The sequence below is a fragment of the Canis lupus genome, chromosome 3, assembly GCF_003254725.2.
Source record: "Canis lupus dingo isolate Sandy chromosome 3, ASM325472v2, whole genome shotgun sequence".
In the NCBI taxonomy this organism is placed as follows: domain Eukaryota; kingdom Metazoa; phylum Chordata; class Mammalia; order Carnivora; family Canidae; genus Canis; species Canis lupus.
In genome coordinates this window covers 76,763,308-76,790,211 of record NC_064245.1, presented here as the reverse complement: position 1 = coordinate 76,790,211, position 26,904 = coordinate 76,763,308, and the positions used below count along the sequence as shown (strand labels likewise).

The window sequence follows — 26,904 nt, the reverse complement described above, 5'->3', positions numbered from 1 at the left end:
TTTCATTTGCTTGTTTGTTTGATATACAGTCATTTTTCCTAGTTAAAGAAAGTAGAGTATTTTTCTCCATGATATTATTTGTATCTCCATGAAAGCAGAATGAGTATTTCAAAACTGCCTGGATTAAAAAAAAAAAAAAAAAAAGAATGAAAGAAAAGAAAAAAAAAAACTACAAGAAACAAAAACAAACCATCTGAACCATCTGTTAAATCTTTCAGAATTCACTTACTCCTTGTTTGGAACACTTGTGGCCATGGATGGTGAGAAAGGTGGTGAGGCAGCTGGAGGTATTCACTTTGAACCATGGCATCTGGAAAGAATTAGATGGATCAGAAGAGATTTAAAAAGAGCAACACTGCTGGCAAGCCTAAAGCTAAAATATTAGTCAAATAAGCAGCAAAATTTGAGAAATATTAACAGACAGACAGACTTTTGTACAAGTAGAAGTGAAAAACAAACTCACTATACCAGGTGGCTTCAGGGCTTGAATATCCAACCAAGATTTTGAAGAGGAAAAATGTTGAAGTCAATGATCTTAGAATAGCAATAAGTATAGCCTTCAGCTTATATACTTATGAAGTTTGCAGCAATGATTTTATTTTTAATTTTTACTTTGTTTAATTTAGCCTATCCCTGAGGCAGCTCCTGAGAGTTAAAGACAGTTGCTAAACCATTGAGAACCATGCAGGAGTTAAGCTGTTTCCTTTAGGCAGAGTTGGCACTTGGTTTGTTGGATGATCCCTCTATAACTTCAATGAATTTTGAATATTCTGAGTCATTGAAAAGGTCTTATTACTTATTGCAGCATGCTACAAAGGAAAAACACAATTTTTGGCATAAGGCATACTTTTGTAAAAATCCTGGCTCTGCTAATCACCTTGTCTGTAATAAGGAGCAAGAGAATCTTGTTTCTTCGCTGGCATATTGAGCAACATAACACATCCTATCCTTATTTGTTATATTAAATAAGATAAGGTAACCAAAGTCCACAGACAGAGCAAGCATTTCTTTTTTTTTTTATTATTGGAGTTCAATTTGCCAACATATAGCATAAGTAGAGCAAGCATTTCAAAACTATAATTTCTCCATTCTCTAAAGTCACTCAGTCTGTCTAGCATGCTAGACTTTGCGCTGCCAGTTATTTTATGAATTTTGTTTCCAGTAACAACAGAGGTACCTAGCAAAAAAGGCTCTTGTGGAAGACTCTGCATCAATGTCTTTTAATTAGACACTTTGTCATGTGATTTGTTTTGACCAATGGACAATAGCAACATGTGAACAAGAAGACACATTTAAAAAGCTTGCTCATTGGAATTTGTTTTCTCCTCCTGCTCTGTGAACCCTGAAGTCTCCATGCAAACTAGCCTGGGCTCGCATATTGAATAATAAGAAGGAAGTCACCCACTAATTTCCCTCTTTCAGGCTGACAGCCAGACAGCATCCATAAATGTATGTGAGGTCACCTGGGACTAGATAGCCTCCTGCCAACATGTCAACTGACTACAGAAACATGAATAATCCCAGTTGAGTCTGACCCAGATTAGAATAACCACTCAGCTGAGTCTAGACCAGTGCTAACCTGCAGAATTATGAGGCAAATAAATGGTTGATCCTTTAGCCATTAATTTTGGTAATTTGTTACCATGGAACAGATAAGTGACATACCTCTCAACACATGTTTTAATTGTATAAATTGGGTGAAGGCAAAAATATGGAGAACAAAAAGAAAGGAAGAATAGCAGGAATGAAGGAAAGAAAAAAAACGGTAAGAGAAAAGATGAATGGGAAGAAAGAAGAATTCACATCCCGAATTTGACATTTTCCCAAGAATGAGCAGAGAAGTGCTTGTTTGCCATCATTTTCACCTTGCTCACTCAATAAATTAGCATTCTGATCCAGAAATGCCAGAAACATTAATTTAGGGGAGCGGAGGTGATAGCTGGGGGAGAAAAAAGACTATTCAAGATCACCTTGGAAAGGCTTTTGTCTTAAACACACCGAGAACATGATTTAACATTTAAGAGCATTTTACTATCATTAATTAGCATAGATAACTTACTCCATCCATCTAAGAACTCATTGGCAAAACTGAATGTCACGGTAATAATGAAAAGAGCAGTATGCCGATTTGTGCAAAATTAATCTTGAAGAGAGCAGGGAAATTTGAATAGGAAAGATGAACTGTACCAGGACACTAGTGTGTACATACTCCTGAATTAATAGTAGATACATTTCAACCTTTTCCAGGGCAGCATAGCATTATAGAAGTATAAAAATGAAATTTGTATAGCTTTGTAGCATGTTTCATAAGCAATTGGTTATTCTTTCCCCAAACCAACAAAAATATGCTTTCTATTTTCAATTATAATCTCATACTTGAAGCAATATGTCTTGATAAATGGAAAGAGAAGCAGAATGATGCTTAGTTTGCAGCCACAATGAAAAATTGCAAAATAAGGGGTGTCTGGGTGGCCCAATCGGCTGAGCGTCAGACTTCCACTCAGGTCACCATCTTGGGGTCCTGGGATAGATCCCTGCCTCAGGCTGCCCACTCCACCTTCAGTGCCCCTCTCCCTCCTCATGCCCTCTCTCTTTCTCTTTCTCTCAAATAAATAAATAAAAAAGAAAAATTGCAAACAACAGAAACTATACATTTTTAACAGCAGCTTTTCTCAGATGTAGGTTAAGTCACTTCTGTAGCACTTGGCTGTTGTCTCTCACAAACCTAGTTAAGAAAAAATAAAAACTTAATTAAAAAGTCTATAAAATGTGAAAATACACAAATTATAACAAAAACTAATTTTTTTAACAAACGTGATAGATTTAGATTACCACATTAGCATCCTCTTTATAAATGGTTACATCAGGAGTCTGTACAATTAATAACATTGTAAGTTAATATAGATACCATTTAGAATGGCTTCTAGGGCCCCATGTTCAAGTTCTGCACAATTTATCAATTTGCTAGAGAAATACAACTTCGATTTTGCATACTCCCATGTCAGTGAACATGTGCTAAGCTGTACTGATGGGACTAATGTTCAAAAAATCTGCAATTATCCTTACCATACATTAAATAGGCCCTTTGGGTGCTAGGAATATGTGGTTTGCCTCAGGGGTAGTTTCTCTGCAATGCTTTTAATCTATAGTAGAAAGTGACATGAACACTGTATATCCATGATCTTCATTTCGTCAATGTTCACCCATCCAGACTAAAGTCTTGAGAATGGTGATAGTCTCTGCCCACAAGCCAGCACTTAGGTTCCACACATTTTCTACTTGGGATTCTTTGTATTTTGACCACAAATACATTTGATTGCATTCCCTTTATGTGACACATTCACTGTGCTTTACCACCTCCACAAAGTGAAAATAAATTTACTTGTCACTACAACTGGTGATAAATGGAAGGGATATGAGTTTTGGAATCAAACAAAACAACCTTCAAATCCTATGTTAGGCACCTACTCCATGATCTCACACCTACCTTGCAATGTTTCTTAAGAGAATTAGAAATGGCATATATAACTTACTCAGGGTCTTTGTGACCAGATGGCTTTATCATTTCATATTTCAGGATATATCCATCTTAAACACAGAGCCATGATCAATACATTTTAAAATGGTGATAATTGATAGAACATAGTGCACTAACAATTATAAGTATCTTTAGATACATAACAGAAACCTAAACTGTTAATAAGGAGTTAAGTTACAGGTATATTGAGTCCCTCATACAAGAACAGGCAAGAGAACCTAGAGGCTTTTTTCTAAAGGGAAAATCTTAGCTAATAATGCTGTAACAGATTACACTAATAATTTATTTCACCAGGAATAAATTCATCTCACGTTTTTATTATGGTGATTTATTTACTTGGATATTTTTTCTTTTCTGGTTTTTGAATTTTATTTATAGGCACATCTAAACTGGGAATTTATGTGAAACTAGGGGCTGGATCTCATCCCACTAGGTGACATCAAGGCATGGCGTAGAGCTTCCTCACTCATAAAATGAGGCTAAGGAGGAAAAGGTGAATCATGCTGTGCGCTCTTCTCAACACCCCCAATCTTATTATCATGAGAAGCAGAAAGAAACGGGATATGTCAATTATAATTTGTACCGTGACTGAACTGGACCTACTGGCTCAGGGGCTAGATCTCTGATGTCTCTGTATTTACGCAGTAGGAGGAACCATTGACAATATCAGTCACCATATGTAGGGGTTGGAAGAAAGAACTTTGAAACAACAGACAAGGTACAGTGAAAGAGCAAATATACCACTGCCACTCAAAATGAGCCTATAAAATAAAAAGATAGAAAAGGAACACTGTTAGTAAAGAAGACAGCATGCACATGTATGCACACACACGAAAGGCAAATTTCCTCCCGTGAAATATAAATGCTACAACAATATGACATCAACACACATGTTTGCATCTGACCTTCCAAAAAAGAACCATAGAAAAGAAACAAAAATAAAGTATAAAGTAAAGGGGGAAATAAACTAATCATGAAATGGAAAAACATTGATATTAAAACTTGTGAAATTTAGTGTGTGTAAAAATTATAGCCTGGACAGTGTTTGAAAGAGAAGTAGTGAATTGGGAGTAGATACTGTGGAATTTAACTAGAATGCAATATAGTTAGGATAAAAATACTTTTTTTAGAGGATATATAAGATTTTTATAGTGAAACTACAAATGTTGTTTAATTACAAATAATTGAGTAAGTGATATACCGTAATGATTGACAGAAAAACTTACAAAAATCCTTAATGATAATAGTTATGACACAACACCAAAAAAGACAATGTTACCGAGTACCTGCTATGAACCAGGTCTTGTTCTAAGTGCTTTCCACATATTTATTTAAAAATCACAAGCTTAGAGCACCTAGGTGGCTCAGTGGTTGAGCATCTGCCTTTGGCTTAGGTTGTGATCCTGGGGTCCTGGGATCAAGTCCCGCATCAGGCACCCCTGCAGGGAGCCTGCTTCTCCCTCTGCCTATGTGTCTACCTCTGTCTGTGTCTCTCATGAATAAATAAATAAAATATTTTTAAAAATATAACAAGCTTACTTTATTGACTATATTCCTCTTGCAGATGGGAAAGCTGATTCAGAGATATGTTGTGTATAGAGCTAGTAAGTAGTGAACCTTACAGATATGTTCTCTAGTCTTCATGGTGTAAATTACCATACATACCATCTCCATACAAATACATCAAGGATTTCCCAAATTAACTTATGTGTGAATTTAACCATAATACAAACTCATCTTTTCCTTTCTTTTTCTTCCCTTTATTTAGTGAATTTGACAATTGACTTCTACATTTCACATAAAGAAATCAAGATAAATTAAAAAGCAAAGGCCATTTTTGTAATATTAAAAAGCAAAGTCAATTTTTGTAAGATTAAGAACAGGTAGTAGCATAACTTTCCTTATGTTGGGATTTATTATATACTTACTCTGCCCATTATTTATTTGCACTGATAAATGAAACTACATTTCCCAGATGGTCGTACCTACTGGCCTTAGGCTAACGAATGGTATTCTGAGAATAAAGAGTGATAGTTGGGGGGAAATGGATTATTTCTGCTTCTTTATCTCTTCTCCAATGCAGCATCTCTGGCAGTGGTTGCATCTTCTCTAAGGTTCTGGCTATATCCAAGGCAAATACCCCCTTCATCCTAACCATGAGATCTCACAAACAACAGCTCTCCAATGACGACTTTCCAGCCCTATGGATGGGAGTGCCTTTCTGCTGTTGTTCAAATTCGGGATGTCTCACTATCTCCCTTTCGTCCTTTTAGTTCTGTGAACTTTACAGATAATTTTCATATTAGATTCATTGCATTGGACATTCTGGCATGCCTTCGGTTGTCCTGAGCAAGCCCTGGATAAACAGCAATACTAATTAAAACAGTATGAAATTGGCATAAATATAGACAAATTGGCAGGAAAAGACCATATATATCAGAATATTTGTGACAAGAGTTTGCTTTGTAAATCACTCAGGAAAACCTTGACTATATAATACATTCTTTTGAAAACAATTATTTCATCACATGCAGAAGGAAAAGTATGAAATTCATTCTTGATCTCATAATATATTAAAGATAGATTTGAAATGCAATTTTAACATTGTCAAAAATAGAGAAATATTTTTGTTATGCAAAAAGTTTGTTCAATAACACTATTCAAAAAATAAAACAGGAGCTTGATAAAATTGCTAATATTAGCATTTCATTATGATAAAAGATACAAAGTTGAGGAAACAAAATAAAAGAAATTATTTGAAAGATTTTGGCATCAATAATATTTAAACAATGTCTAAAATATGTTAACAAAAGGCAATTCAACAGAAAAAAGTGGGAAAATGATGTGCTGTCAATTCATAAAGAGTTTGACTTAAATGACCAATAAAAATATGAAATTATATTTTGCCCTACCAATAACCTAGAGGATACAAATTAAAGAAAATGAAATACTCTTTCAAGTTTTACAAAATTATACAAAATTGTTTTAAGCATTACTTATAGTATATGGTACAGACATAATAGGAAGAAATGGACAATGGTATACTTGCATTTTTGCTGGTGAGATATAAACTGAACATTTTGGAAAGGTCTTCAGCATTAATTAACACAATCAAACACACACATAACCTAAGGGTAGGGATTTTATGGTGAACATGAAATCTGAAGAAAAATATCTAAATTTGCACAAGGAAACATGTAAAATTTTGTTAAGGCACGGAAATAGTGGAGAATTGGACACATCTTGCGCTTACACCAGTAGAACAATGGAAATACGACTTGTGTGTGTGTGTGTGTGTGTGTGTGTGTGTGTGTGTGTTCTATGTAGCAGTCAAGTTAATGACTAAATGTCGGGGCAACCTGGGTGGCTCAGCGGTTTAGCGCTGCCTTCAGCCCAGGGCCCAATCCTGAAGACCCAAGATCAAGTCCCACATCGGGCTCCCTGCATGGAGCCTGCTTCTCTCTCTACATCTGTCTCTGCCTCTCTCTCTTTGTGCGTATCTCATGAATAAATAAATAAAATCTTAAAAAAAAAACTTTGAACTTAGTAAAAAAGCCAAAGTACAAAAGGATACATTCTTATCATAGCACTAAGGGAAATTTTGAGAAGACAATATAGTATATTTTTATAATTTGCATGTGTGGTAAATACACCAACAATATTAGATGTATACTTTAAATTAAGGGTGCTGCTAAGTGTTGGGTTGGGAGGAGAGATAATGGGATAATGACCAGAACAAAGGATTCTTTTTGTATGTATCCTCTCATATCTTTTAAAAACACACAGCAAAAAATGGAAAAATTTTAATAATATAGATGATGTTTGTATATATAACATATAATAAAATTTAGGTTAAATTTATGAAGTATACCTTATATATAATCTATATAATGGAAAAATAAAACTAGGAAGATAAAGCCCCAAACTTCCATTCTTTCTTACAAATTTCTGGGTAAAGAGATAATGAGTAAATATTAATTTCTTTATGGTTTTTCTCTATTTTATTATGTAAAAATAGTATATATCTTTTTTGTTTATGTTAGGTCATTATTTATCTTACAAAAAGCATATGTTAATCATCTCACAAAGAATTGAAAGGTGTTTGATGTTGTTTTTACACCAAATAATACTGATACCATTTTTTCTATGTATTTTAATATAGGCTCAAGTTATGTCTCAAACCAAAACCATACCTGTATTTTATAGATAAGAAACCATCAAAATGGGTTGGTGTAAATCTATCTTTTAACTTTTTCCTACAACTTAGCAGATTCATTTATTAAATAGTTGTTTACAAAAATGGTGGCTAGCCAAGATGGCTAAATACAAGGACACATTCAAGTCGCATCATTAATCAGCCTCCTTTCCAAACACAATATTTTCTTCTAATTATACACATATCTTACATAATGACACTTTGATTCCAGTATTAAAATTTAATGCTTGGTAGATCTTTGGCAAATTAGATACTTTCAGCTGTTGTGTGACTATGAATATAGTTACAAAACTCCTTTCCAGATCAAAGTGGTGTGTTTGTAGGAATAATAAAGTAAATGTGTTTTTATTAGTCTAAGGCTATGACAAAAATATGTGCCAATCTAAATTATTTGGCATATCCTTTTCTCTAGGTTTTAATAAAATCTCTTATCAAAGCAGAATATATTTTCACATTTTATAGCATTTTTGAAAATAAATCTATTTCCAAGGTATTTTTGAATTAATTTAAATAGATTTTGTGCTGAAGAAATAATTCTGCACAGAAATGAGTAGTGTGGAATGACAGCATTGCATATAGATGCCCTCTCTAATTATAGTATTTTCCTCCATGATCTTAGTTCAGTAAGATTTCCTGTTGGGTTTGAGGGAACTGCCTGAATAATATTCATATCATTTTCTTATATTAGTGTTAAAGGGAAAGTTTCTTTTTATTGTCTGGTGCTAATTATTTGTTAAATCACCTTCCAGATGTTTATTTTTCATGTATAACAGACACTTAACTATTCATTTAAACCTTGTTGATCACCATTTATTCTGGTTTCCAGTTCTTATATTAGATAAGCATACAAATGATACAAAGCAAAATAAAAAAGAAGACCTGATTTCCTGGGAAGTAACCTTAAAATGTTTCATCTAGTCAAATACTGTGGTAGAAACTGTGAAGTTGAAAAAGAACATGTAAACATTGTTCCTGCCCTATGATTCTAGTACTATCAGCACTAGTCAATCCTGTCTGATTTTAAATATATTGCAAAATTTTTATAAAATATTTATTTACTTATTCATGAAAGTCACAGAGAGAGGCAGAGACACAGGCAGAGGGAGAAGCAGGCTCCATGCAGGGAGCCCAATGTGAGACTTGATCCCAAGACCCTGGGATCACACCCTGAGCCAAAGGCAGGCATTCAACCACTGAGCCATCCAGGCATCCCAGTAATTATTCTTGAGCTGGTGGTAATATAATAAATCTTTCAGTGCAACAAGAACAATCGGGTGCAGATGTACTAAAAAACTTTCAGGTTTTGTAACAATTTGACATCTTATGTTAAAATTTTGGTATTTGGCTTGCTTTTTGCCTCAATTCTACTTCAAAGAACTTATACTTTGGAACTCATCTGCTCGAAATTAAAACTGTTCAATGTAGTCAAAACATGGCTTATACTGCAGAATCATTTAACTCACCTAATAATGTGAGTTCCTAAACATATTATGGTAAGTCCATTAGGTAGATTGATTTGTGGTCATTAAAAAGATATGAGGGAGGGTGCTTAATGAGGTTGAAAAAAGGATAGTGAATGAAAGGAGGGAATTAGAAAATAAGTCTCTAATGATTCTATAATTTCTGTGAAATATATATATTTCTATCTATTCATAGCATGGATGTTCATAGAAGACTTTGGAAATATTAATACACACATGTAAGAAGTCCTTTGGTTTTAGATTTTCTGTTTCAAATATGCATTGCTTTTATGGTAATTTTTTCAAAAAGTTATTTTAAAAGGAAGTGCCAGGCAACATCACATAGGGTAGAATCTAATAAGGTGAAAGTTGAACCCTATGCTGAAGCAGTGTGAAGAAGCATTGTGGCTACAGAAAAGATTTGTGAGTTCTGTTGATTTACTAGTGAGTTGACAGTTTGGGACATATGACTCTGTAGAAATTTAGGGAATATTTGTTGTTTTTATTGCTCCTGTTGGTGGTGTTTTTTTGGTCAATGATTCTTCATACGAACAGTTCAAATTTCAAATGATAGATAAATATTTAACTAAGAGTTTAAAATGTTTTATTTATGTAAATTAATGAATTATTATGTCAGAATTTTTAGAAAAGACAGTTTATTTATTTTATTTATATATATCCTTGGTTTGAAAATATGTAGGGCAGAGTATAGAGTCTCAGAGAATATAATATAACATAAATTAAAAAACAAGGATAAATAATATTAGGGAGGACCATATGCTAACACATATCACATCAGTAGCAATGAAGATAATAGAAAACAATACAAACCTACGTTTTTATAATTGTTAGGATACAGATTTTGTTTTTTTCATTCCATGAATTCCATTAGTGAAAATAATTCAAGTTAATTGCAAAGAATCCAACTAATGCTTATAATATCAATGAGATAGTTATTTTAGAAACTTTCTATTAGACATTTTTTACCTGTGCAATCGTGAACCTCAAACTATATAGTTTATATAGTTATAACTATATAACTAGTTACTATATAATTAACATCATTCTCAATAATATTTCTTACAGTGGATCAAATAAGAATTTTTCAGGTCTGTTTCCTATAGCACTTTGAAAGGGATATATTCCCACACTGCTGTGCAATTCAATAGCAGTTCATTTTCATTTTTGTGTGTTGAGTAGGTTGTGATGACAGAAAATAAATAGAATATTAAAAAGTCCACATATACTTTTAAAAGTGGATAGGTTTTTGAGTATCATAACTAGATGGAAAATACTCTGTATTGCTCATTAACTATGGACCCAAACACCTTTGTGGTACTTAATAAAATATAACATTTTACATATTTGTGAAAAGCAGAGTAATGAAAATCTATTAGAAAACAACCAATTAAAAAAAGAAAATAAGCAATTTATTCCTTACCTATCTATATTACTTCGTAACTTGGCCATTTCAATCCCTGGTATCATGGTGGTTATCAGTCATTATTGCACTAGATATTTCATATTCAGATGATTGTAATGTAGTATGAAAGGAAGAATTTTTAAAACGTTTCCATAGTGATAATAAAAATATTACCTATTTTAGAAAAGGAACAACAAAGGCAAAAGCTGTAATTATCAAAAAGATTCTCTCCTATATTTTAATTTTCATGAACATATATATTTATGTGTTTAAATATGTATGCTTTATTTTTTTACATCATTGCTCAGCTGTGAAACAGATTGATATCTTAGTAAGGCTTCTGTCTTACAGAGATGATGATCTAAAGCCAATTAATTTCCAGAAGCAATGTGTTTAATAAGAAAAGGGCTTTGAATTTGATGCTTGTGTACTTTAGTCTCATCACGTCTTCTATCATTCACCATGGCCCTATGCCTTATGAATATACTCCTTATTTCTGAGAAGTATCAACAGAGAAAGAAGATTAATCATTACAGACAACTAGACAAATTATTCAAAGATTATGTCATTGTTTTAGAAGTTATTAGTAAATGAAGGAGAGAAAAAATAATAAAAGAAGGAAGCCTACAAGAAAGTGCTGCAGAATATGAGAAATGCAAAATTGGGAGACAATGGAATAGCCCAACATTATAAATTTTTAACATATTATCTGGACACTATATTAGTCCTCCTAACTGGTTCCTGCCCTTGTCAGTTAAGGGAGGGGCAAGTAACTTACCATAACAATTTCATCCTTTCCTTCCATGATGTTCTTTGGAAGCAGCTGCTCAGTTAAGAGCTGTTTTCCAACAACCTTTCTTCTAGATTCTCAAGTGGAAGGTGAGCTCCGAGCAGAACTACAAGTGGAAGAAGGCTGTGATTCCTAGTAACTATGCCAAGGAAAACCATCTGTACAAATTTATTGTTCTCCAAAGCACTTCACTTCTAATATACTCTGTACGTGTCATCTTCAGGCAGAAGCCATTCTGTTCCTTAAGGAACATTTTATGATATCTGGCAACATTTTTGGTTTCTGTGACTAGGGAAGGAGAGATACTGGCATCTAGCATGCAAAACCAGGGATGCTGCTCAAAAAAAAAAAAAAAAATTCTATGGTAGACAGGATAGACCCCCACAAGAATGCCAAGGTTAAGGAACTGCTCTGTATTTTAGTTACTTATTTTGCATATGCTCTATCTTTTCACAGACTCTAGGCTGTATAGGAAAGGTGGTATCTCTTTTATCTTTGATTCCTGGAACAGTGCCTGACACACAATAAAGGGTCAAAAGCTAATAGTTAAAAGAATAAATGAAGAAATGAATGAATGGGAACTTCAAAAATTTACACGTAGATATTTCTAGATAACTGAACTTTTTCAACAAACTAGTAGTTCTGCATACCTTACAAATAAACCAAATGAAACATTGTAGCTAGAGAAACTCAAGAATGATATTTTAAGAAATTAGTTTTAAGGGCAGCCCAGGTGGCTCAGCGGTTTAGTGCTGCCTTCAGCCCAGGGCATGATCCTGGAGACCCGGGATCCAGTCCCACATCAGGCTCTCTGAATGGAGCCTGCTTCTGCCTCTGCTTGTGTCTCTGCCTCTCTGTCTGTGTCTCTCATGAATAAATAAATAAAATCTTAAAGAAAAAGAAATTAGTTTTAAAATTCTTTCCAGAGAAAACATCCTTTAAAATTATATTATTTATGAGGAAATGTAAATAAGTAAAAGAGCTATATTAGCAACAATTAAGATCTTACAGTGAAAATCTTGTATTCAACTTTTGCCTTATATCTTTCTTCTCTGAACTGCTCTAACACTTTTAGTCACTGCCAACCATATTAATCTTTAATAGTATTAGGATATATCCATGTTTTAAAGAATGGCAGCAGGTTTTATTAATACAGATATAAAGTGGCAGGCTTATTTTAAGAATTTCCTGCTTAATATGCTCAAAACAAAACATCACACCAATAATTCAGTGGTAGCATGACTCATCTTAATTTTCCATAAAGCACATATACATTAAATTAGATCACCTTTTAGAATTACACTAAGGGTTGCAAACTTAATACGAGAATCACATTTCAACTGGATTCAGTATTTTCAATTCAGAAGTAATTGATTTTTCATCTTCATTTGGAAGCATAAAGCATGAAAGGAAATAGATGTATTGCTATAAAATCAAAGAAGTGCATGGGAACATATTGAAAAGTTTGATGAAAATTAAGATAGAAACTTTGAAACATTAGTAACTGCCGTTGACTATGAAAGGCATCATTTTAGATTCTATTCATTTTTAAAAATGCTCCAAACTTGACTTTGTTTTTTTTATGGCATTTGAGGTATTTTAACTATTATTTAACCTTATCTATTTATTTATCATTTATTTATTTATGAGTTATTAAACAATAATTGCTTCAAATCCTTGTCATTGCTTCTTGGCAGAGGTGACGGCTTAATAAATGACACAGGCCTCCATGCAAAAGGGCTTTTGTTGTAATGAGAAAAGCAGACACATATGATAACACAGACCTGCATGTAGATTCTCAGATTATCACATACTCATATTCACTTTCAAGCTTGATCTTATAATGAATTCTAATCGTCACTTAACATTTTCTATTACTAGGGAATAAATTGATTTTAAAAAGCCAGTGTTTCTGAATTGTTGTATCCTAATTCCTATGGCCTATATATTTTAAGAGTACTCAAGAAATATAGGCTGATTTTAATTCCTGGTTTTTGCCTAATATCTGATAGCACCTCTCTTTTGAACTTATGTGTTATCAGTCCTAATTTTCATTGCTTGATTTCTATGTCAGCTCCTACATTTCAACTTTCATGCCTTTGTTAGATTACATAAAACAGAGAAAAAAATGTCCTTGAGGCAAGTCAGAACAAATAGTTGAATAAGTACGAATGAATGGAAACTTGGAAATATTATATTAAAAAAGCAATTTCTGAAATATATAATTAATACTCTAATTAAAATTCATGTGAGTAAAATAGATATCCAAAAGCTTAGCTCAATAAGAAGGAAATGTAAAAGACAATGTGTGAAAGACAATTTATACTCTTTAAATTAAAAATCACTGATGTTAAAAAAATCCTTTTTTATAAATGAATGAAAAGCATAGATGCACAAGGGAGATATAAAATTGACTACATTCAGAGTAATACAGAGAAGAAAATAAATGAGAATGTCACAAAAGTGGAAATTAGGTCATGTCTCATGGTAAAAGTTAGAGAACTGCTCAGTTGTGTATTAGGAAAGAAGATACAGTATAGAAGAGATGGAAAAATAATAGGAAAGCATTAGTTATGTAACACCAACAGGTCACAGTGTCTTGTCAATACAAGAAAATACAGATATTTGCAAGCTTAAATATTATTATTGCTTTCTAGCTTTACAATTATTTCCATTCTTATTAAATATCCTGAAAAAATTTTAAACGGGATGTAAGATTGGAGATAGGAAAACAAATGCATTAAGTTTATTCTCAACCCATACCCTAACTCAGAAAAATTTCGTTAAATTCAGTATTCTTATTACTTAAAATTTTGCCCCATTACCGTCTGTGTCATCATCTAAATCTGACTTTTCCTTACTATATATATACTCTGGACTGTTCTAGCATCAATTAAGTTATTAGCATTTATGTTCCTCATTTGTGAACAGAGTTGGACAAAAAGTAAAAAATGCAATATTGGATGAATGTGAAAATATTCAGTATTTGAAGATAAAAATAAAGCAGCAGCCATTTTACTCAGAAGATTGTTGATTATTGGAAATGAGAGACAAATACAGATGTGCTGGTGGGGTCCAGATCCTGCATCAGTAAGAATTCTCCTCTCTAATTGCTGGCTCCGCTGATCTACCACCCTTGGTTCAAAAGGTGTTTTATTTTTGTTTTTGTTTTCAAACTCAGGAAGGTATTAACCACAAGAGACAAATGCAAATCCATGATCAATAGAATTAAAATAGAGATAATTGAAAGAATAGAGTGAACTAAAATAATGACCATCTTTAGAACCATAACAGAAACTTACTACCTTAGCCAGGACTGAAGGCACAGCTATGCTGGATTCTTCCCACAAAATCAAGCAAGAGAAGCTGGAAACTTACCTTGAGGGGAAATTTTCACTAATAATGCTCCAGTGGGCTGTATATAAATTTATTTCACTGGAAGCACATTTAACTTACTTCCCCGCCCCCCCCCATTACATTTTGTTGCCTACTTTCTTAGCAATGGTAATTTTTCTCCTTCTTCTTCTTCTTCTTCTTCTTCTTCTTCTTCTTCTTCTTCTTCTTCTTCTTCTTCTTCTTCTTCTTCTTTCTTCTGCTTCTGCTTCTTTTAGTAACAAGCACATTTGGGCAGGGACTTACATGAAACAAGAGTCTGATCCTCATCAAACTCTGGGAGGGAGTAGCCACAACATCCTGCCACAGACATGTACACCATGTCATCATCATGGTTCTTCTCTAGGAGGTAGAGGTACTTAGTTCCTCGATTTTCCTGGAAACCCTCACACTATCAACTATGCCAGGGATCATTACTGACTTTCCCTTGATCTTTCTAACCCCCTTTTCATATTTTTACTTTTCTGGCTCCTCCACAATTGTGTAAGGTGGAATTTCTTATTTCATTATACCTACAGTGTCCATGTTTTGCTAATAGAACCCTGAATAACTCATTAAAGTAAATATCACATTCTATTAAGTTCTGTCATTTATAGCCTCATGTTCTATCATGGATATCTTTTCACCATTTTCAGTTGTCTTAACTCAGTTGCACCACTAAAATAATTTTCTAATTAACCTAAACCAGGTATTGAAAATAAATACCATCAAACATGTTCTTGCTTCCAAATCAGGTTATTCATCAGAATCTCTCAGGCAGCTTGCTGAAAAATATAGATAAATGGATCCCATTCTGAACTCTTAATGCCAGAATCATTTGATATAGATGCTGGGAAATTAGTTTTTTAAAAGAGCTCATCAAAATTAATTAATCAATTAATTAATTTAAAAAATCTGTGTGATTAAATTATCAGCTGTATTCAACAACAATTAAAGTTATGTTCTTCAATAATAATAATAGTTATTTGAAACTTGGTTCATCCACTATATAATTTGTGTATGCTTTGTAATCTCTCTAAACTATAGTTTCTTCATTTTAAAATAGAATTAATAATGCTGCCTAACAGAGTAGTTACAGGGTAACTTTGCCTGATAGATCAATTTTATGACAAAATAAGGTAATGATTATGAAAAATAATATAGATTATTAATCATAGGACAGTAACAATCAGTCTAAAACACTATATTGTCAGTTCACTCTACATGTTAAATCCTTCCAAATAATCTTATCATTACTACTGACAAAAAAAATAAAAGAAGCAATATTTCCCTGTATCCTTGGTTCAAAGTTAGTTATCCTAGTAATTCTATACTACTTATGCTAGAAATCCTGATGCTGCTCTAGTTTTCCCTCTTGCTATTGTAAACATTTGTTCTGAATGCCAGGGTACTACACTGTTAAAATAGATAAATATATTCTCTTGAACCTTAGATTTTAGTGGAAGAAAGAGAAACAAATTAACAAAATGATTAAGAAAAATAAAATTTGCTAGAGAAAAGCATTGTTAAGGAGAAATGTAAAGCAGAGGAGGCTAGAAGAAGTTTCAGCTTTGCAGAGGATAGAGTCAGATGTGAGAATAAAGTGGCTGAATGTTATATTTGGGCAGAAGGACCATTAAAAGTCACATAGTAGTCCCGATAACTGATATACCCAGGAAAGTTCACATTATCACTTCATTCAATCACAATTCCAAAGTTTTCTTGAGAAATATATTATAAAAATACTAAAAATGACTAATTCATAAAACTAAAATTTTAATTGAAAATTCTTCCATTCATGCAACCTAAAAAATTTACTCTGGATTACAGACATGGGCATTTGTCAGCAAAAAAGAAGACATGCAAAAGCCAGTAAGTATCTGAAAAGGTGCTCAACATTGTTCATCATTAGAGAAATTCAAAGCAAAACCACAATGAGAGGGGAACCTGGGTGGCTCAGTGGTTGGGCATCTGTCTTTGGGTCAGGTCATGATCCTGGAGTCCTGGGATTGAGTCCCACATCAGGCTCCCCATGGGGAGTCTGCTTCTCCCTCTTCCTAAGTCTTTGCCTCTCTCTATGTGTGTCTCTCATGAGTAAATAAATAAAATCTTGAAAAAAAAAAAACCCACAGTGAGATATCACTTCAAATCTGTTTGGATGCCTACTATAAAAAAGGTAAAGGATAAGTGTTCATAAGGATGTGGAGAAAAGAAAACTCTTGTACATTGTTAGTGAGAATGTAAATTGGTATAGCCATTATGGAAAATAGTATGAAAATTCCTCAAAAAATTAAAAATAAAACTACCATGTAATTCAGCAGTCTATGAATGCAAAGCAATAGAAATAAAATCGGTACCTCAAAGAGATATCTACCTTCCTATGTTCATTGTAGTATTATTCACAGAGAGATATGGAAACAATTCATGTCCATTAATGAATAAATAGATACAGAAATTATATATATAAATGGAATATTGATACATATATATATGGAATATTTTTCACCCTTATAAAAGGGTCATGCCATTTAAAACAATCTGATGAACCTGGAGAATATTACGATAAGCCAGATACAGAAGGAAAAATACTGTCCGATCTCACTTATATGTGAAGTAAAAAAAGTCAAATACATAAAAGCAGACAATAGAATGGTGGTTACCAGGAGCAATGAGGTAGGAGAAATGGGAAGAGACTGGTCAGTCGGTACAAAATTGCAGTTATGTAAGATGAATAGTTTTAGAACTTTAATATACATCATAATGAGTATAGTTAAAAATACTGTATTGAACATTGGAAATTTGCTATAAGAGAAAATTTCAGATGATCTCAGTATGCACAAACATGCAAAAAGATAACTGTGAAGAAATGTATTATTGATTAGTTTGACTATAATAATAATTACATCATATAAAAATCGTCATGTTGTACACCTTACACATATATAATTTTTATTTAAGAAATTTAGTTAGAAAAGTAAATATATGTATGTGTATATGTATGACAAAAAATTATATATATATATATATATATATATATTTGATGGTAGATGGTAGATGTTGAATGAATGAATGGAAGTCACTTCACATTTCAAGCTTTGTGTTAAAGGCCTAATACATGACATTTATTATCATCCAAGGTCATTTAATGATCACGCACTTCATCTTTATCTATAGGGATGTTTATTTTTGTGATAGTTCTTTAATTTTTTATTGAAATATAGTTGCCACACAATGTTACGTTAGTTTCAAATGTATAACATAGTGATTCAACTAGTTTATACATTATGCTATGCTCCCCACAAGTGTAGCTACCCTGTCACCATGCAATGATCATGTACTTTTAATTCTTATAGATGCACATAATCTGGAAAAGCAGAAACAGAACAAATTAGAAGAACACCAAACAAAAAGAAGAGTGAAGAATCATGCAAACAATTTGTAATACTTGAGAAGCATGTTATCTAGTTAGTTGCAATGTTTGTTGCTTTCTTTTTCTTTTTTAATAGTAATATTAATTTTGCTGAGTTCAATAATTAGCAGAACTGTACATAATGTAGACAGTGAAAAATGAAATGAACTCCTTACATTAAATATTTTTAAAGAATACAAAAGGAAGAAGTAATAGTGGTAGGAAAGATTGTAAAGAAAGTAAGTTGGAATAGTTTTACACATTTATGGTAATAATTCTGTGTCTTCTTGTAGAAAAAATGGAGAATTAACTAAAAGCTCTTACAAAGAAAGCAATAAAAATTATATTTGTTATTCTACATCTTAACAATATCTATGACTTTCTATACAGACTTTACAAACCAAGAATTTCATGAATGGTTCTATGAAGTTGTTGGCAAGTCACTTCAGGGAAGAAACCGAGATCATTGTATATTAAAGATGAGTCATTTTTTGTAAAGTCCTGCATCTTTATCTTAGCAATCTTGTCACCAATCTTCCAAGGAAAATTTATCATCTCCATTTTATAAATAGACTATACTATTTGCCCAAGTTCAAACTAAAAATGAATAGCAGAGTCTGTACTCATACTCAAGCTTACATGATCCCATACCAAAAGCCCTTTCTGCTCTGCCACACAGCCAGATAAATAGTATGTAGAAATTAATGGTGTCAAGTGTAGGAAATAGAGAGCAGGAGAAACTTTTATATAATGTATCCTCCAATGGAATAATGTGATGGCCTTGAAGGAAAGGACAATTTTAAATTTGACTTGGAAGAAAATGGTTATTGAAAGTGGAACATTAAAATAGTCTGTGGGGCATTCATCCTTCTAGATTTTGTACTCATACATGTAATATAATTTTTATACTATAATTAATAGGTACATTCAAGTTAAGGAGTTTAGTGTTACAGAAAAGTGTATTGCAAAGTTTTTAATTAATCTTTAGGAAATTCAAGTTCACTTTTAAGATTTTTCTTAAAGTTTAATTAAAAAAAGTGTTTTAAAGGCATGTTTAAACAAAGAGAAGGCAATTGTAACTGCATCAATTAGTGTTTAAACAGCAGTTTTCCTTGTTAGACCTCAGAAATTATATCCTTATATTAGAGAAAATAGAGCATAGAAATATCCCTTCTCTCAAGCAATATGCATAGGTTAACAAAATTCAATGATTTAAAACTTAGATGTTGTTAGATAAAATTCAGTCTGGATTTAGGTAAAGAGAGACTCTTCAAAGTATTATTGCAATAAGGAAGAAAAGGACTATAGCAATGTGAGGGAATTACTGAAATAGAGAGATGAGTAAAAATCTCAAAAGATGGGAGAAAAAGCATTGTCTGTTACAGGGAAGGGTGAGTAAGGCTAGAAAGCATGGGGTCTAGGGGGTAGGTGGCATGTTTGGAGGACATTTCTTCAGAGAATCTTTCCTTCTGGTCTGCAGATTCTCTGGAGGTGCCATTAAAGAGGAGTTGTATGTCTACTGAGGGTGGGTGAAAATTCAAGACATGAGGATAAAGAAGAGTTTAATTAAAGTTTGCTCAAGTCTATTTTTTTTAAAGATTTTATTTATTTATTCATGAGAGACATAGAGGGGGGCGGGCAGAGACACAGGCAGAGGGAGAAGCAGGCTCCATGCAGGGCTCAAGTCTATTAATGGCACTTTTCTCCCCAGTTAATCAGTGGGAACCAACAATTCAGTTAGTCTTTGAGGCAAAGAATGGGAATTTGGAGGGTCTGTGTCTGGTCTTGTTATATGTAAAGAAAGGGAATATCCATACCTCTTACTTAAGTCTTGGAGAAAGAGTAGTTCCTTTCAGTAAGCCAATTACTGGAACAAAGGAAGGTTTTTTGTTTGTTTTGCTTTTGTTTGTTTGTTTTGTTTTGTTAACTTTGGGTATTTCCAGGAGCATAGAGCTCAGTCTAACAAAATTTTACATTGGTAATGTCAATAATTTTTCCCAAGTGCCATTTTTCACAAAATAAAGCCAAAATCTCTTGCCAACTTATAGCATGCTTACAAACAATTAAGAATGAAAATAATAAAAACTCTCATAAATTAGTCAAACAAGAAGGCTATTAGACTGAGGTGGCTCGAATGCTTTGGTAGCCTTCTAAAGTAAACCAAAATCTAAGCCTGAAAATGTCTCAAGGATATGAAATTGAAACCACAGAACAAGTAATCACAGATAGCCAACTAGGATTTAAACTATAGCCAATCAATAATTTCCCAACTTTTCATTCACCTTTTCTCTATAATAGTGTCTCCCTAATTCCTGTTGTTCTGGTGCTTCTAACCGCTTATGATTCCAATTGATTCTGCTCAAAGAAACTTAAACATTTTCAAATGCCTCAGGTTATCATTTAAAGAGCTTAAATCTTGATCAGCTTCTTAGTTCCTATGCACTTAATCCACCTATAGAGAGATGTCTGAGACTCAGGCTATTGTTTCAAGTTTGCTGTGCCCAGGGCAAATTATTTCTCATCTTCATGGCCATATTTTTGACTCATGCTATCTAAAATGCTTTCTGAGAGTCAGAGAGTGTTTTTGGCCAAATATTTTAGGAAGTGGAAAAAATGACAGTTGGTTTTAGAAATATTTATAAATTTTGTTTGTTCATTGAAGTAAGTTTTCATCTTAATTAGTTTGAACTACCTTCTTTTACCACATTATATAGATGTCAATATCCCAAAACTGTTTGAGATCAGTCTATCAGTTAAAGTAGATTCTCTAAAAAGATTTTGAACTTTGGGGCACCTGGGTGGCTCAGTGGTTGAGGGTCTGCCTTTGGCTCAGGTCATGATCCTTGGGTCCTGGGATGGAGTCCCACATCAGGCTCCGCGTGGGGAGCCTGCTTCTCCCTCTCCCTATGTCTCTGCTTCTCTGTGTCTTTCATGAATAAATAAGTAAGTCAGTCAGTAAATAAATAAATAAATAAATAAATAAATAAATAAATAAATAAATTTAAAATAATAAACATTAAAAAATATTTTGAACTTTATTTTTAACTTATTTTATGAATCAGTCTACATTACTTGCCTTAGGCATGGCTTACCTGGATTTTTAGAAATGATTACTTTAAAAAATGTGCCTTTTTTCTTATTTCTTCAGAAAACATTTAATAGATGGAAATGTCCTCAAATTATTTGCTTAACAGATAACGTAATGTAATTTTTAAGATACATTTAAGATAATGTAATTTTTACCTTGTATTCCTAACTATAAACCCATGAAACAGGTAATATTCCACCCATAATAATGCTGAGAGCACTGACACTCAGAAACATTGAGCAAAATATACACTATCTACAATTAATGGTTGAGTAAGAGTTTAACCCATTGAGCATTAAAGCGGAAACTTGTGTATCAGATTTTATTCCAGAAAAGATTGCAGGTAAGAAGACTAATCAGGAGATTGTTTAGGTGAGGAAAGACGGAATATATATATATATATATATATATTTAAGATTCTATTTATTTATTCATGAGAGGCACAGAGAGAGAGAGAGAGGCAGAGACATAGGCAGAGGGAGAAGCAGGCTCCTTGCAGGGATCCCGATGTGGGACTCGATCCCAGGACCCCAGGATCACACCTGAGCCAAAGGCAGACTCTCAACCACTGAGCCACTCAAGTACCCCAAAGATGGTATTCTAAACTAGGATATTCATCATAAGTAATGAAGAAATTGAGTTATATCCAAGACATAAAACCACAAAAACTTGTAAACAGATGTGAGGATTATGAAATAGATAACAATAAAGGTTGATTAGATAAGAAACTGATGGATCACAGTGTTGACAAATTATACAAAGTATGAAATGACAGAAAATTTACAGGGAAGACGTTAATTCAGATTTTCATGGTTTAAGTCTGTGGTTCTAGAAAGAGACAGAGAGTTCCATAGAGGTGATCTAGGAGGACCAAAGGTGTCAAATGAGGCAGAAATTTATGACCTAAAAATATCCTTGGGAGCTGACATTTACTCCTTTGGTAAATATATACTGAAGATGTACTATGTGCTACGCACAATGAACACAGGTGAACTATACAGACAAACTCTTTTTCATCACGGAGATTATAGTCTCATGAGGAAGAAAATCATAAAAGAAAAAAATATTACCCTAAATCATGTTAAGTGCTAAGTAAAAAATGAGGAGAGGGGACAGAGAACAACAGGAGTTCCCTAATTTATATTCGAAAGTTAAGACAGTCTTCTCTAAGTAAATGGCATTTAAATTGAGATCTGAAAGATGGCAGCTGAAAAGCGGCCCTAGGGATTATATTTCCAAGGAGACATGAAGACTAAATTCAGACTGCAGAGGGATGAAAAATTAATGTTACATGAAGAATTCAATTCAATTCAAAGACACCGAAAATAGAAAAAAGTAAAACTTGGTAAAGGTGATCTGCAATGTCAATGGGGGTTGATTTCACTGAGTCAGTGAGAATTATTGGATGAGTGTCTTTGAAAATGTCAAAGGTGGGAATGTACAATCGAGTGGAGGGTCTGGATTTACAAGGACTGCACATACTTCATTTAGTTTATGTAGCAGAAATAGTTTTAAATGGTTGGAAAGTACAGTCAAGTGGGGGTGTGTATACTGATAGAAGGAAGTAACTTTGATGAGTATGTACACATTGACAAACTAGAGCCTGTGAGTCAAACCAGCCCATCACCTAGTTTTCTAAAGAAGTGTTAATGGAACAAAGCCAGGTTTGTTCATTTATACATTGTCTATGGTTGCTTTCAGGTTACAACACAAGGTTTGAATAGTTAGGATGGTGGTGTGTGTGTCACAAAGCCTTAAACATTTCTATCTGGTTCTTTACTGAAAAAAGTGTGTTGACTCCAGGTACAGACTTCTTCATTTGGAAGTGGGAAAAGAAATCTGATGGTAAGTAAGGAAGATCAAGGTCCAGGAATTTTTTTTTAATTTTTATTTTGTTAATTGTTTTTAAAGGGCAAGATATGAAGCTTATAGGTTGAGAGGGGAAAAAAAGTGAGAGGAAGAAACTGAAATGATACAAATAATATAGAATTAATGAAAAAAAGAAAAGACAGAACTCTAGAAGAGTCGTCAGAGACTAGGTTTTTAAGGGGAAATTGCAGTAGTAGATAGACCTTGTCAAAACAGTGAAGCGGGGGACCTGTACGTGCCTCCATGGAGGTATAGATACTTTCTTGTTTTGTGAAATTATTTCCTTTTTAAGCACCCAACAGACTTGCCATGGATTTATTTAATGTTTTAAAGTTGAGTATTTATTGGTGTCGTTTATTAGGCTATCTTTGAAAAAATATTTTATTCATTTATATACTCATTTCATATGATCCTTATGATCCAGCTATATTTTTTAGGAAACCAATTTAATATGTAATATCTACCAGTTTTAAATAACTTCTCTATCGGTTCAAAATAGAATTGATTAGAACTTTTAAAAGAAAAAGAAAAAAAAAAAAAAGAGCTCATTTGTAAAAAGAAAGTGTCCAGAAAACAAAATAAAACATGAGCAATTTCCCTGAAAGTGTAGTTTTCCCAAATAGAAAAACACAGAATTTATTGAACAAGTCAAATTAAATGACACTGCTTCCCATCTGAGAAGGCAACGCCTGTCCTTTCGTCACCGAGGGGTCCTTAAGACACTGGATTACCCCTCTTGGACCTCCGCTAATCTGCTGATGGATTTCTGACCTTGATTCACTGTACATCTCCAGCTCTCATGTTCACTGAGAAAAGATCTCTGGCTTCAATCAACCTTGTAGACTGTCTTCTGACCCACTGCATATGTAGTGTCATTGCTCTGACATTACTCATCCCGCTATAGAGTGTACTGCTCCCTTCATCTCAGACCCTGGCTGGCACGACCTTTGCAGGTGTACTGGGCGAACACAAAGCTCAGACTGTACCATCTATCAACTCAGAACTCCTGATTTTAAAATAATAATGTTAATACCCAGGCAATAATCTGAGCAGTGTGGGGAAAATGTTGACCTGAGGGTATGGCACTGTGACACTAAGAAAATGCAGGGTTAGGAGTCTTAATAATGAGTGAGATAGAATAAGAGTGAACTGTGAAACAGAAGAAATTGTTAAGTTTTATCTGTCACTTTCTTTTTTCTCCTTGCCAATCATTTTCATGTTAGTCTTTCTCTTCCCAGCAGCTCTTTTTTTCTGTTATCTGTTCCTATCCGTGGCCTTACACGCTCCATCTGCTTCATCGTGAACACACTGCAGAGACAGAGGGCCCTCAACTTGATCCATTTTATCTCATTCTTTCAGTTTCTGACCACAGCCCACTCAGACTCAACTCCAATGAGGGTCCCCAAATTGTGCCTCTTGGACTTTTCTTTTCCAAAAGCTGAAGTATATTCACAGTTCCTTTAAGTATTATCCGGAAATTCTACTTTTTACATGTTATAGATTTTCTATTTAGTTTTGAACTCTATTACCAACTGTCTTAGGAAATGTTCATTGCCTAATTATTTCATGTTTTTAGACAAATCTCAAAGTTATTTTGGAAGTTTACATATTCTAGTATGATTTTTTTTTCACAGATACATTTTGTTTGATTCATAATGGGTTTGTGTTTGTATTTCTTACTATGGCTATTTTTAATTATTAGCCTACATTTTGAAAGAATGCTGTATATCAAATACAGGTTTCTGATTCCTCTTAAGAATCTGTTCACATCACTATAGGGTTCACTTTTTTTTTTTTTTTTTTTTTTTTGTGGAAACTATGAGGAATAGTGATTGCCCACTTTAAACCTCTTATGTTCTATATAGAATATCCAGACTGGGCAATGTTTTTTTTTTTCTTCTGAGTTGTTATTTAAATTCTTGTTAGTTAATATATAGTGTAATATTAGGTTCATATGTAGAATGTAGTGATTCAACACTTCCATACAACATCTGTTGCTCATCAAAAATTCCCTCCTTAATCCCCATCGCTTATTTAACTCACTCCTACACCTATAGCCCCTTTGGTAACCATCAGTTTATTTTCCATAGTTATGAGTTTATTTCTTGATTTGCCTCCCCTTTTTCCCCCTTATATTTTTTGTTTTTTTTTCTCAAATTCCACATATGAGTGAAATCATATGGTGTTGTCTGACTTATTTTGCTTAGCATAATACTCTCTAGCTCCATCCATGTCTTTGCAAACAGCAAAATTTTATTCTTTTTGATGGCTAAGTAATATTCTAGCATGTGGATATACCACCTCTTCATTATCCATTCATCAATCCATGGACACTTAGGCTCTTTGTATGATTTGGCTATGGTTGATAATGTCACTATAAACATAAGGGTATATGCATCCCTTTGAATCAATATTTTTGTATCCTTTAGGTAAATTCTTAGTAGTGAATTGCTGAGTCATAGAGTAGTTCTAATTTTGATTTTTTTTTTTTTGAGGAACCTCCATACTGCTTTTCAGAGTGGCTGCAGAGTTTGCATTCCCACCAACAGTGTCACAGGGTTCCCCTTTCTCCACATCCTCACCAACATCTGTTGTTTTCTGTGTCATTAATCTAAGCCATTCTGACAGATATGGGATGATAACTCATTGTAGATTTGATTTGTATTTCCTTCAAGATCAGTGATGTTGAGCATCTTTTCATGTGTTCTGTCTATTTTAAATTGTATTATTTGTTTTTGGGGGTTTTGAGTTTAACCCGTTCTTTACTTATTTTAGATACTAATGCTTTATCAGATATGTCATTTGAGGTTGCCTTTTAGTTTTGTTGTTTCCTTCATTGTGGAAAAAGCTTTTTATCTTGATGAAGTATCAATACTGCATCTTTGCTTTTGTTCCCTTGCTTCAGGAGACATAAGTAGGAAGAAGTTGCTATGACTGATGTCAGTGAGGTTATTGCCTGTGACTCCTCTAGGATTTTCATGTTTTCAGATCTTTAATCCATTTTGAATTTATTTTCGTGAATGGTGTAAGAAAGTGGCCCAGTTTCATTCTTTTGCATGTTGCTATCCAGTTTTCCCAACATCATTTGTTAAAAAGACTTTCTTTTTCCCACTGGAATTTCTTTCCTGCTTTGTGGAAGATTAATTGATCAAATAGTTGTGAGTTTACTTCTGAGTTTTCTATTCTGTTCCATTTATCTGTGTCTGCTTTTGTACCATACTGTCTTGATCACTATAGCCTTATAATATAACTTGAAGTCAGGACTTGTGATGCTTCCAGCTGTCCTTTTCTTTTTCAAAATTGCTTTGATGTTTGGGATCCTTTGTGGTTCTATACAAATTTTAGGATTCTTCTATTTCTGTGAAAAATTCTGGTGGTATTTTGATAGGGATTACATTAAACGCATAGACTGCCGTAAGTAATATAGACATTTTAACAATATTTGTTCCTCTGATCCATGATCGTGGAATATTTTTCCATTTTTTCTGTCACCTCCAATTTCTTTCATCAGTGTTCTTTAGTTTTCAGAATACAGATCTTTTACCTCTTAGTTTAGGTTTATTCCTAGTTCTTTTATGGTTTTTGGTGCTATTGTAAATGGGATTGATTCATTGATTTTTCTTTCTGCTACTTTGTTATTGATGTATAGAAATGTAACAGATTTCTGTACATTGATTTTGTATCTTGCAATTTTATTGAATTTATGTATCAGTTCTAGAAATTTTTTGGTGGAGTCTTT

The 26,904-nt window shown here is 33.3% G+C and overlaps 1 long non-coding RNA gene across 3 annotated transcripts in view; it reads right to left on the bottom strand.

The window, feature by feature from the left end:
- Nucleotides 1-229: 229 nt before the first annotated feature.
- LOC112654053 (uncharacterized) overlaps nucleotides 230-26,904 on the bottom strand; it is a 41,300-nt gene continuing 14,625 nt past the window's right edge. The window contains exons 2-6 of one of the 3 annotated variants that reach the window (XR_003132685.3): nucleotides 11,416-11,533; nucleotides 10,656-10,811; nucleotides 2,653-2,725; nucleotides 464-809; nucleotides 230-310 (exon numbers count right to left, since the gene is read on the bottom strand). This is a non-coding gene — a long non-coding RNA (uncharacterized LOC112654053). The remainder of the gene's footprint in view (nucleotides 311-463; nucleotides 810-2,652; nucleotides 2,726-10,655; nucleotides 10,812-11,415; nucleotides 11,534-26,904) is intronic. The other 2 variants (XR_003132684.3, XR_003132683.3) reach the window with 2 other exon arrangements.